At 43.6% G+C, this 12017-nt stretch overlaps 1 protein-coding gene across 5 annotated transcripts in view; it reads left to right on the forward strand.

Annotated features, from left to right (window-relative positions):
• Window positions 1–12017, forward strand: part of G3BP1 (G3BP stress granule assembly factor 1) — a 52875-nt gene that overhangs the window by 176 nt on the left and 40682 nt on the right. The window contains exon 1 of one of the 5 annotated variants that reach the window (XM_054978417.1): window positions 7883–8007. The exons of 2 other annotated variants lie outside the window; for them this stretch is intronic. The gene's annotated coding sequence lies outside the window, so the exon portion shown is untranslated. Of the gene's footprint in view, window positions 1–7882; window positions 8008–8206; window positions 8359–12017 lie in introns of those variants that run through there. 2 more of the 5 variants (XM_054978419.1, XM_054978418.1) reach the window with 2 other exon arrangements.

The following is a 12017-nucleotide window of genomic DNA, read 5'->3' on the forward strand; positions in this document are numbered from 1 at the left end:
TTCTGAAAGATCCCAGGGGCCCCATCTAAATGAACTTTATCAAGCATCATGCCACAAATTCCCCTTCCTCTCTTTAGCGCAGGCTTCCTATAGAATTGCCAAGCCAGCTTTCAGTGAATGGAACTAAGCTTATGGATTGTTAGCTACCCTTTTATTGCTTGGTTTTAGTGAATTTGGCAGATCTGTTGAAAATTCTTTCATTTGAGGGTTTCCCTTTTCTCACTTGATATTTGTTAGCTTTCTGTTAGCTTTCCTTACTCAAAGCATTTCAAACATTTCTTTTTTGTAAGATGTATTAAGTTGCTTTTTACTCAAAATCTGATGCACTGCCCTACTTGGAAATTCATAAACTGACCTTGCTTGCTGGTCTGCTGAGATTTGTGCCTGGTTACACTCTTCTTACTGGTTATACTCCTTTACTTGTTGGGGAGGAGGTGCTGCCAAGCGTAAGACTGAGCTTGAGACATGAAGATTCAGGCAAGAATAAATAATCCATTTATTAAACAAAACATGACAATAGTAAAAAAAACGCATGGAGAAAAACAGTTGTAAACAGGCAGCTCTAATACAGGGTACCTTCCCAACAAGCAGGGCGAAACTGACCCACAAAGCAGCTGGCAAAAAAAAAAAAGTGCATATGTGTGAGTGTAATGTGGCTACCTTATTGGATCATAGCTAAATTTCAGAACTTGGCCCTCCCCGGGTTGATTCATCCTCCTAATGTCACTGATCATCTTCTGCTGTTAGCAGCTTCTCTGCCTGCCTAGTTCCTGGGAGAGTCCAATGCTCTTCCTTGTGTGAGGCCATACATTAACTTTCTGTAAGGCCCTCCCTCCTTGGCAATGGGTTTTTCCCTCCAGTTTCACCAGGCACAATCCTGGGGTGTAGGATATTGGGGAGATATAGGTCCAGAGAGAACATTTACAGCAAGGGCCCAGGCCTTTGAGTAGGGAGAGACTGGTCCAAGGCATGCAGGCCACGCTACTAACCAGAAAACTAGAAAAGGGAAGGAAGCCATAGAGATCCAAGTTTATGACAACCCATTTGGCCCATTAGGTGGATTGTGTGATCAGCCCCGAAATATCTAGGGCTTAAGATCAGGAGGCAGAAGGCAAAATGTGTGCAGTTTTGCCTAATTTATGCAGAGCAACATGGCTGTTTATAGGACTGTCAACTTCCAGGGGGGCCTGCTGATCTCCAGACTACATAGATCAGTTCTGGACAAAATGGCTGCTTTGGAGGGTGGACTACAGCGCTAAACATTACCACTGAGCTCTTTGCCCAAACTCCACCCTGCTCAAACTCCACCCCCATACCTCCAGGAATTTCCCAAACAAAACTTGGCAACCCTAGCTATTTGGCCTTCGTCTCTTTCTAGCCACCTTTACCTGAATAGTCCAGGTGAGCCTGATCTCAGAAGCTAAGCAGAGTTGGCCTTGGTTAGTAATTGGATGGGAGACCTCCACTGAAGACCAGGGCTGCAGAGGCAGGCAAACCACCTCTGTTAGCCTCTTGCCATGAAAACCCCTCCAGGGGTCACCATAAGTCAGCTATGACTTGAGGGTACTCTCTACCACTACTTTTTCCAGCTGATGAGGAAGTCACGATTCTGACAGGCTTTGCTTCTCTGATGCGTCTTCTAAAATTGTGGCAATATCACTCTGTGTCTAAGATTTCACTAAGTTAAATGACTTTAAGGAAGAGTATCTCATGCCTTGTGAACTTCCAAATTATTCAAAACACAACAGTAATATAATAAAAATGGTTTCTTACAGCTATACAAGGGCAACCTTTCCATAACTCTATCTAAGGCTGAGAGTTGTAGAAAAACAAAGTTATATTTGGTGCCCTGGCAAGTTGCAAGGAACCAAATATTAGTGGATGGAGAACATAGAGGCACAAGAAAGACAGAATTCTACCTTCATCTCTGCACTGTTGGTTGGCTGTTAAATGTTTTTAAAATCCAAACTGGTAGCTTTTTAGTACTGAGTTCAAGATCTGCAGTCCCATTTTAAAATGTGCCAAATCTGGAGCATATTGGAAGTCCCAATCCCAGATTTGTGGAGTAACATGTCATTGGAGAATCCCATTTCCTTTGTGATATGATCAGAATCATAAGTATGATACTGTGAAGACTGGAGAGAATTTGACTTATATAAACATCTAAATATCACTTGATGCTGGTGATGCTGTAGAGGTACTGAGTCACTGCTTGACAGCTGTTGTCAATTGGCTAAAAGCAAACAAATTGAAATTGAACTCAGACAAGTGATGCTGGTTGGAAAAGCAGAGATCTTAAAAGTCATTGTGCTTCTTACCTTTAATGGGGTTCAGTTGACTGTGGCTGACTCTGTAAAAAGCCTAAGGGTTATATTGGATCCAGTGCTGCTGCTAGAGAAAGAAGTAAATGCAGCAGCAAAAAAAGGCCTTCTCCCAACTCACACTAGCCTGGAAGATGGGCCCCTACCTTGAAATGGCTGATCTAGCTGCCTAGATTCATGCCATGGTAATATCAAGACTAGACTACTGTAATGCACTCTATATAGGTGAGCTCAGAGACTCCAGCTGGTCAAAATGTTGCTGCTTGTTTACTTTCAGGAGCTAGACAGAGCTTACGCATCACTCTTATTCTGCAGGCACTCCGTTGGCTTCCTATCAGGACTCAATTCAAGGTCATGTCTATTACATTAAAGTCCTTCATGGCCTAGGCTCTTCATATCTGTGGAATCACCTCTCTCTATACTGCCAAGTCAGCTTTGTTCATCTGAACAGGACCTTCTGTAGATACCACCCCACAATTGGGCTAAATCAACAACTGCTTGTATATATTCTTTCTCTGTGGTAGCCCCTACCTTGTGGAATGGCCTACCTGAGTAGATCAGGAAAGCTCCCATTCTCCTGGTTTTCTGCAAGACTGAAATATCCAGGAGGGATTTCTACTCTGATTATAGGGCTGTGTCATAAGTAATATCTCAGAGATACCTTGGTAAGAGACATGGACTATAGACTAGAAAATACATAACAGTTTGAAACCCTCCTGATATCTCCTCACAGAACCTCGATACATAAACAAAACAATAACAACATATATTCTGAAATTATTACAAACAGTGTTTGGGCTTCTTTGTTTATTTTGGACAACTTATTTCTCCACAATGGCAAGCCCCCAAGGGGAGGGCATTCCAAAGGCAAGGTGCCACTACAGAAAATGCCCTGTCTCAAGCCACTGCCCACTTCATTCTGAAGGGAAGGAGCATAGGGAGCAGGGCTTGAGAGAGAGGTCTTAATTAGCAAGCTGGATCGTATGGGAGGAGATGGTTGTTCAGATACCCTTTCCCCAAGCCATTTCGGGCCTTAAAGGAAAGGACCAGCTGTTTGAATTGTGCCAGAAAGAGACAGGTAGCCAGTGCAGATCTGTTGATACAATCCCTGTAACCAACCCTGACTATATCCTGGCTGCAGCATTCTGGACTCATTGAAGTTTCTGGCCTGTTTTCAATCTGAGCCCAAGGTTTACTGTTTCAAATAAATGGCCATGAAATGCAAGACTGACATCTCTAGGCATATTTTCCCTGTAGTTCAGAGCTGAGATGTGGTTGCAGAGGTGGGATGACTTCACTGGGATGTCTTAGCGTAAAATACTGATGGCAAGAGCACAGAATGGGGTGAACCATCTTTCATTTTGATTTCTTTCTGCTGAGAGCCATCTCTACTAGTTCGATTAATATTATTAATATCCTATCCATTATCCGCCATCTAGAGTACAACAATTACAAGCTTAGCTGGGAAGAAAAGGCAAAAGTTGCCATGTAATAGAGATTATCTAGGTTTTAGGGGGTGACTTAAAACTCAATCTTCAAATGTTTATTTTTGAAAGTCCCATTAATATTGGTGTGGTCTCATCACTCTCCTGTGGTAAGAAATTGATGCCATAGAATCAAGAGAAGAAATGCAGGGTGATATGGTCACCGAGACTCAGAAAATAACTTTGCCACTTCTGAATCTAGCATTAAGTATCTGACTTGCACTCTAGTCTTCACTGTATTGGTTCCAGAGTTCCATAGATTTCAGAAGGACTGAAGTATATTTAGTATAAAACTACTTAGGTATATTACAAACTGTAGCTAGAAGGGATTAGACTGGGCAGTTTTATTGTGGATGGCGAGTTCCAAGGAGCCCTCCATCCCTACACACACCTTTCCTCCTAGCCTCTTCAGCCCCAAAGCAGGCAAGGGCCTTAACTGGTTGCCACCATGATGGCTAAAGGGTTTGATTGGGAAGGGCCCAGACCACCCTCCCTGCCCCCCAGGCTGCTTCCTCTTCAGTCAGGGCATGCCCTGCTGTAAAACAAAATGTGAGGTGTGAAGGACCCTGGCAGACTAAATGAGGAATACATTGATTACATTTTCCCCTCAGCTTTGCCCAGTCCGCTCCTGAGACTTGCCTGCAGGAAAATCTGCAGCAATGCCTGAGTGTGTGTGTGTGGGGTGGGGGGGAAGCAGCCTTGAGGCCTACAGGTAACTCCACTCTTCAACCTTGGATCTAGGTTCATGACACAAATAGATAGCTGGAAAATGAATCTGGGAAAATACTCAATGATCTAAGTCTTCTGAAGAAGAGCTTAATGGTCTTGGTAGTTGGATCTTACATAATTTTATTTGGAAATCCCACTATGTTCATTGGAGGTTGCTCCCACTATATAGTCAGTGTGTTTTGAGTTGGAGCTATGCAGCCCAATCCAATGGATGTTTACTTGAAAGTAAGTCTTAGATTTAGTGATTTATGTAATTTATGGGTCCCTAAAGTGGCTAACTACAGACAATGTCATTTAAATGACATTTTAAATGCATATATAAATACAATAAAAGCAGATAGATGTATAAACAAATACACAAACAACCAGGGAGGAGGGCCAATAAGAACTGGGGTACACCAAACCAAACAGACTTTTTCTGCTGGTGAAAGATGATGTTAGAGGAATATTGGAACTACCTCTACAGGGAGATTTGCTGAAGTTTTGGTGCCATGATCGAGAAGGCCCTCTCTAGGGCCTTGACCTGGACAACCTAGGGTAGCCAGATTTTGCCAAATCTTGGAAGCTAAGCAGGGTTGGCTTTGGTCTGTATTTGGATGGGAGACCACCAAGGAAGACCAGGGTTGATCCACACAGCAGGCAATAGCAAGCCACCTCTGCTTTGAAAACCCCCACAAGAGTCACTGTAAATTGGCTACCACTTGACAGCGCTTTCTACCACCACCATAGATGGCAAGTAACCAATATGAATGTACACAGTAAACATTGGTTGGTTAGCATCTACTAATGAAGTATTCTGTCATTAGAAAGGTGGTTAAGGCTTTAGTCCTGGAATCAGGCTATCATCATTTTGGCTGGGCATTGTGAAGTCTACTAGGACATAGCAGCTGGCTGAGGAGGAGCAGTATATGAGCTAAATGTCAAAGCCTTCATTTAAGGAGCTGGTGAACCTCTACTGTAATAACAGGAAATTTATGTATGGGAGATGAGTTTGCCTAAAAGCAACTTCAAAACCTAAGATATGGTATGTACCATATCTTATTAACACAGAAAAATCCTAAAGCTTTATGTTCTTTAGTAGCTTTACAGAAATACACTATTTCTGCTACACTCAATATTTATGGAAATAATGCATCACTATAAATGGAGAAAAGGGGTAATAGGTATAATGCCTGCCTTTATCCTTTAATATGGTAACTAAGTGTGAGGGAAGACAGGATTTCTTTGTCTTGGAATAGTTTAGATTGAATTCTGACAAATATCACCTGCCATATTAGCTATGTTTCAAAGTAAGATAAGCCCCTTCACCTTGTATTGCATCTGGTCATGCTGCTACTGCACATCTAATTTGTTTTATTTTGTGCATTCCCTTACTTAAAAGAACTCATGGGGGTGTAAATCCTTCTTCCTTCCTTCCATTTTATGCCCACAAAAACCTTCTGAGGTAGGCTAAGCTAAGAATGATTTTTTCCCAAGGTTACCCTGTGAGCTTCATGGTAGAGTGGGAATTTAAACTTGGATTTGCCACATCTTAATCTGATACTGTGACTGATGTTTTATACATTACCATACATATTCTCATTCTTCCTGGATGTAAATACTTTGGACATTATTTATAGTATTAATGTTTTATAAGCAGCTTTTAGAAATATGCTTCTGATCCAACTTTTTTTACTGACTTAGCTTATCAGTTTAGTTTCTATAATGTATTCTATTTGGTGTTTTTTTTAAAAAAAAACTATCCCACTTTTCCTACTGTGTCAGATGATAATGTATTATATTCCTGCTTCATACTGGAGAATTGAAAGATGAGAAATAATAATAGCCAGGGCTTTTTTTCTGGGAAAAGAGGTGGTGGAACTCAGTGGGTTGCCCTTGGAGAAAATGGTCACATGGCTGGTGGGAGTTTAGATTGCCCTCTGTCTGGAGATCAGGGGACGGGGCCACCAGCCATGTGACCATTTTCTAGAGGTTCCGGAACTCCGTTCCACTGCGTTCCAGCTGAAAAAAAGCCCTGATAATAGCTACACTAGATTCCTATAGCTTCTTAATGGAAGTGGTGGTCAGTCTAGTGTTACGGTTAGGCCAGCAGTCACATTTACAAATTAATGGGGGTTTTTTTGTTTTTTGTTTTGCTTTTTAATGTGACATCAGAACTTCCATTTTAAGGATGGGATTTAATTTTAGAATTGGTCCATTCCTGTGTGTGTTTTTAAAATCTGTAGCAATTGGTCCTTCCCAAAAGTGGCAATGCTCCAAATGCCACCACCTAATCCACTCAGTTCTGTCTACTCAAGATTCACCTGGTTTCAGGTGAATTTTTCAAGATAGCTGTCACCTTTATTATTTCTTTTTCTGAATTACTTAAGCATCCTCCTCCTGGCAGAGTGTAGCAGGTGGGTAGGAATGTATCGCCTAATGAAATTGTTCATTAATTTCAGACGCTTTGATCTATTTATGATGTTCCTAGTTATCGTCCAAGCTTCTGATGCAAACAATCCAAAATCAATGAAAGTAAGTGTAGACTCTTAGAGGCTTGGTGACAGCGTTCTAGAAAACTTGATTAACCTTTTTAAGGAACTATCTCCCCGGCCCTGGGCGAGAAAGGCTGGCCAGGGCTCTGCGCAAGATCTAATGGGAAATGGAGAAGCGAATAGTATCTGTATTTTGAAACGTGGGCCGGTTGCTTTAAGGCGTCTTGTCCTCAAGCAATTAGAAGGAGATGACGGGGTAGGACCTGCAGGCGTTTGGGTCTGTTCTGCGGGAAATGCGAGCAGGGTTCGGGGCTCGAGATTGCCACAGACCTGCTTGGAGGGGTGGAGAAGGTGGAACGCGCGTCAGTCCCCCGTTCCCACTCCCCATCTCTTTTTGAAGGTCTTTTCCTTTAAGAATTCTCAGCCGTCATGACGTCTTCACTGGATTAAGTTCTTCGCTATTGGCTTCGCGTCCGCTGCCGCTCCGGATTCACGCCCTTTCTTCCACGGGGTTTCTAGGTCTTGATTTCTAGGGTTTTCTACTGCGCGGTGCACCTATCCTTGGCGGGTAACATAGCCACGCCTCCACAGAACCTTTTGCTTAATAATGAAGGGAGCGTCGTCTCATTGGCCTCCGTTAGAGTCGCAGGCCGTTCTCTCGCCGCTAACGATCCTCTTTCTCAACATCTATTGGCTAGAGCGGATGTCACTTCTGTCCACCGGCTACGCACTCCCTGGGCCGTGAATGGCTGATCTCCTTGCCGCTCAGGATGTCGGGCTAACCTCTGCTCCGCTGTGGCCTATCGGCCCCCGAGGCGGAGATGCAGCTGCCTCCTGAGTGGCTGAGGACATGCAATGGGGGTAGGCTGCACGCCGGGTATATTTAGCCGGTGGCAGAGCACGCCGTTGCGTGAGGTGCTTCCCGTCTCTTTTGGCCTGTTTGCCTGCCTCGTACGAAGTAAAGCTTCCTGCTCTCACCCAACTCCGTCTCGCCCACAGGTGGGTGGTCGGCTGGTCGGTCAAGGCCGCATCCTTCTCAGCCGTCGTTGCCATAGACACGCGGTGCCCTGGGTGGCAGTGGGGCCGCTCCTCCCCTCTTAGGCTGCGGCCTCTTCTCACGCCCGGAGGGGCGGGGGAAGTGCTGTCGGCGACGTGCATGTGCGGCCGCGGTGGGATCGGTGGCGCAAGGAGAGTCCGGGGCGGGGAGGAGGCGAAGGCCTCTCGGTCGGGAGGGCGTGATGTGTGAGGAAGTGGCGCCGGGGTCGTCCGGCAGCCGGCCCTTGCGCTGGCGAGGTCGTTCTCTGCCGGAATAGGGATGACGGCTGGTAGGTCCGCCGCATAACGGACGGGGTGAGCGTGTTGCCCGGGCCTGTGCGGTGTCCCTGGGACGGGCGAGGGGCCTGTTTGCGGTAACAGCCTGGGGGTTGGTCGGGGTTCTTGGGAAGGATGCAGTAGGGAGCGATGGGCGGGAAGAGAGGAAGCGAGGCTCTTCTGGGTGGGCGAGGGAGCTCATCGAGCCCAGCATGGAGGGGGGAAGGGGGGTGGCTAGATGCATGAGGAGGAGGATTTCGCTGGGTATTGTGGGGCTGGCTCCAGATCTGTCTCTGAAGCGGCCGTCTCTCTCCTCGCCCTTCCATCCCCGCTTCGCGAGAAATAGAGCTCGCCGCCCTCTCCAATCAGGTCGCCCGATCACGCCTATGCAAAGCGGCGGCGAGCCTGCAGCGGGAAGCCGAGGAAGAGGGCCGCCGTAGCCCTCTTCGCGCTTCTCTAGCGCCTCCATATAAAACGAGCCCGCGAGCTTTGTACAAAACAGCGGAAACGCGCGACGCTGTCTCGAAGGATACGTCTCTGGGTGTAATAAAGCCAGAGGCTTCGCCTTTGCTGAAGTCAGAGGAATCGGACCCCGCCGCTGTCTATTGCAACAGAAACAACCGCATAGAAACGGAGGGAGACAATGATGCCCTTCAATTCGAGGGTGGGGGGAAGGAGACATTTGTAAAGAGGGCAGGGCCGCAAAGTGAACCGGGCTGCGGCTTCATTGTGTAAGAGCTGCAAGCTTTGTCCGTTGCCTTGTGCCGCTGGAGCTTTTTGTAAAGCAGCGCGAAGGCAGTTAGGTTATGAACCCCTTCGTGGTGGTGGTGGTAATGAGGTAGAGCCCACCAGAGATAAAATTTTTAGTGTTTAAATAGAGCTAAGATGTGAACTTGAGAGGAGAAAATGTTTGATATTTTTTTCCAAAGGATTAAAAGTAAGGGCACTTGTTCAAGGTCAGTCTGCATGTTGTAAAAGGGAGATCATATGTTCTTGAAGTCGTTACCAGTTTCCAGCCTTCATTCTTAATTGTTTATGTTTTATCCATTTAAATAACGCTAGTATGAATCATTAATGCATGTTTATTTGTTAATAGAAATCTGTATTAAGGTTGTGCCCTATGTGTGTATATATACTATTGGTGAGATGGCACATGGTAATCAACTGCAGAGTATTTGTAGCAAGTGGCCATGTTTCTTGTCTGTTCTATTTTTGTCTGCCTTTCCTTTCACAGATAGACATGCCAGGTTTAGGAAATGCAGACAAATCTACTGTGCTTTAGATGCATGCCAATTTGCTCTGAATTTGTCATTGAATGGATTACAAGCTTGTATTCCTTAACACAGGAAACATCTTAAGTGGGGTTTTAAGGTACCCTGCTTTTTGTGCTAGTGTTGTCTGCTAGTTAAATTAGTATAATTTTAAGGTTTGGAACACAATGTTCTGTTGTCTAGAAGGCCTCTTCTAAGTACTTAATGGGTACTAGTATAGTTTGTTGTAAGCCAAGCTGCTTAAAATTATTTAAACAACTAAATTCAGTTTTTTATAGGAGCTTTCACATACAGTATGCTGCATTTTGTGTTGAGTGAAGCAGAATTGTCAGCAGTTCCAGATGACAGATAACTGAAAGAGAGGCTGATTGAGATACAATTGTTATGGTCTTTGTGTGAAAATAGTATGTAGGTAAATAAGCTATATCATGCTCTGTCTACTCATTTTTGCATTTCCATTTAGGAGACCTGAATGTATTTGTACATTCTGTGTTTTTTGACTGAAAAATTCAAGCCATGCCTTTTTTAAATGGAAGAAGCTAGAGTGGGGAGGGGGCGGGGACGTTCTGGTGTCATAGGAAGATTAAGGGAGCTACAACAAGGCCAAACAAGAAAATGAGGAAACATAGTTGAATATGTATATTCGTTGGCAAAATGAAGAGTGGTACCTCATGGGTTACAAAAGAAGCAATCCTTTGTTTGTACCTTCTCTCCCCTCCCTCCTTTTAAAAGCCCTGGAATAATAAACATACCAAGGGAACAAAAGACATTGTCTTCCTGGTTCTGCATGTGATGGAGAATCTTTTGTTAATTTGCCCACTTTTTAGGTTGCGTTTTAGTTAAATATACAAAGTTAAGAGTAAATTCTTAAAGACAGATTATGTTCAAAACTGACACTATTTGGAATTTTTGATAGGGGGAAATGTATGATTTTAGTGATTGTGATAAACAAGCTAAAGATTTCTAAAACCATTTGTTTAAAGAAGTTGTGAAACTCATGAATATTTACACTCCTTGATTGGATCCAGCTATCTTTTTTGGTTCAGTTGGACTTAATTCCCCTTCTTATTACAGTCCCTATCCCACATGGCTTTTGTTCATGCAGATCCCATGATCCCCAGCACTCTTTTTGGTGTCAAAGAGGGACTGTTTCCTCCTTTTCTTCACCAGCAGAAAAGCTGATTGGCTCTAACTCTGTATTTAGTAATTCTCTTACACTAATGTGAAAAATGTGCTTCGGTTATAGTGGTATGAAAGAAGAAAAGCTTTTTAGAAATGATCAAAACCTGGAATGGTTGCCTACATTTTTCAGATGCAATATTATCAATAAGTTACTGAGGTGCAGTGGCAGTTGTGAGGGATGAGGGAATTTGACAGTGAATAGACCAGATTTAATCTGATTTCACTACAAGCAATACCTTTTTCCCGCATAGACATGTCTATTGCATTTGACCTTTTTGCCACAGATGAGTCGGCTTCCTCAAGCTAATTATTTCAATCCTTTCGTTTTTGAATTTGGCAAACTCTTAATTTAATACATTGTTATAGTTTAGATGTTAAATGCATTCTGCACTTCCTCTTCTGCCACTCCCTATCATAATCTGAGACAGTTAGGGGCTTCAGTATTACACAGCTCTTAGTTGTTCAGTACTTTGAAACAGGTGAACTGTGGTTTGTGTTTATCTTCTAAATTGGAATTGTACACTGTGTATTTGTTTTGCTAGGTTCAACGTTATGGTAAGCAATGGCTTTCAGTAAATTAAAAGTTACAGACTAAGACTACATTTGGTAAAAGAAATACAAACAGACGTCTGTTTAACATATCACCAGATCATACCACTATCTTTGAACATTCCTTTGCTGTGACCAAAAATGGAAAGTTTCAGGTGTGTAAGGTCATAGTTAAATGCTTTACAGATCTGTACATAACATGGAAAGGCTTGGACCAAACCCAGAAAATACTAACTACGTAGTACAAGCCAGTTACCCCTTGTGTGTTTGAGTACCAGCTTTTGTACACTAAATCCTAATGGTTTCAAGTGGTTGGATCCAACACAACATTTCTGTGGATGGAGGAGTTTCTATCCACAGTTTTCTTGCCTCTTCCCTTCTGTTGCTGCTCAAAGTGCTACCCAGGGTGGACAAGGGACTCTCATTTGGAGGCAGTTTGGGCTGCAGAAGATAGAATAAATAATGCTCTGTGTATAGAAATCCTATCCATGGAAACACTCCATTGGATTCAAGCTATAGAATTTTTTGTGTTAAGTGTGTTCAGCATTCTTGTCTGAAATGTTGGGAAACTTGTAACTTCTTCAGTGGCTTTTATATCATGTTTTAGTAATCCTTATAATCTTGTAAGGTATACTGGTATTTAATGTCACTACTGTTTTGGGGGGCTCAGTATCTTGCTTGAAGAAACTGAGATTG

Source organism: Eublepharis macularius, chromosome 4, assembly GCF_028583425.1.
Source record: "Eublepharis macularius isolate TG4126 chromosome 4, MPM_Emac_v1.0, whole genome shotgun sequence".
Taxonomy (NCBI): Eukaryota; Metazoa; Chordata; class Lepidosauria; order Squamata; family Eublepharidae; genus Eublepharis; species Eublepharis macularius.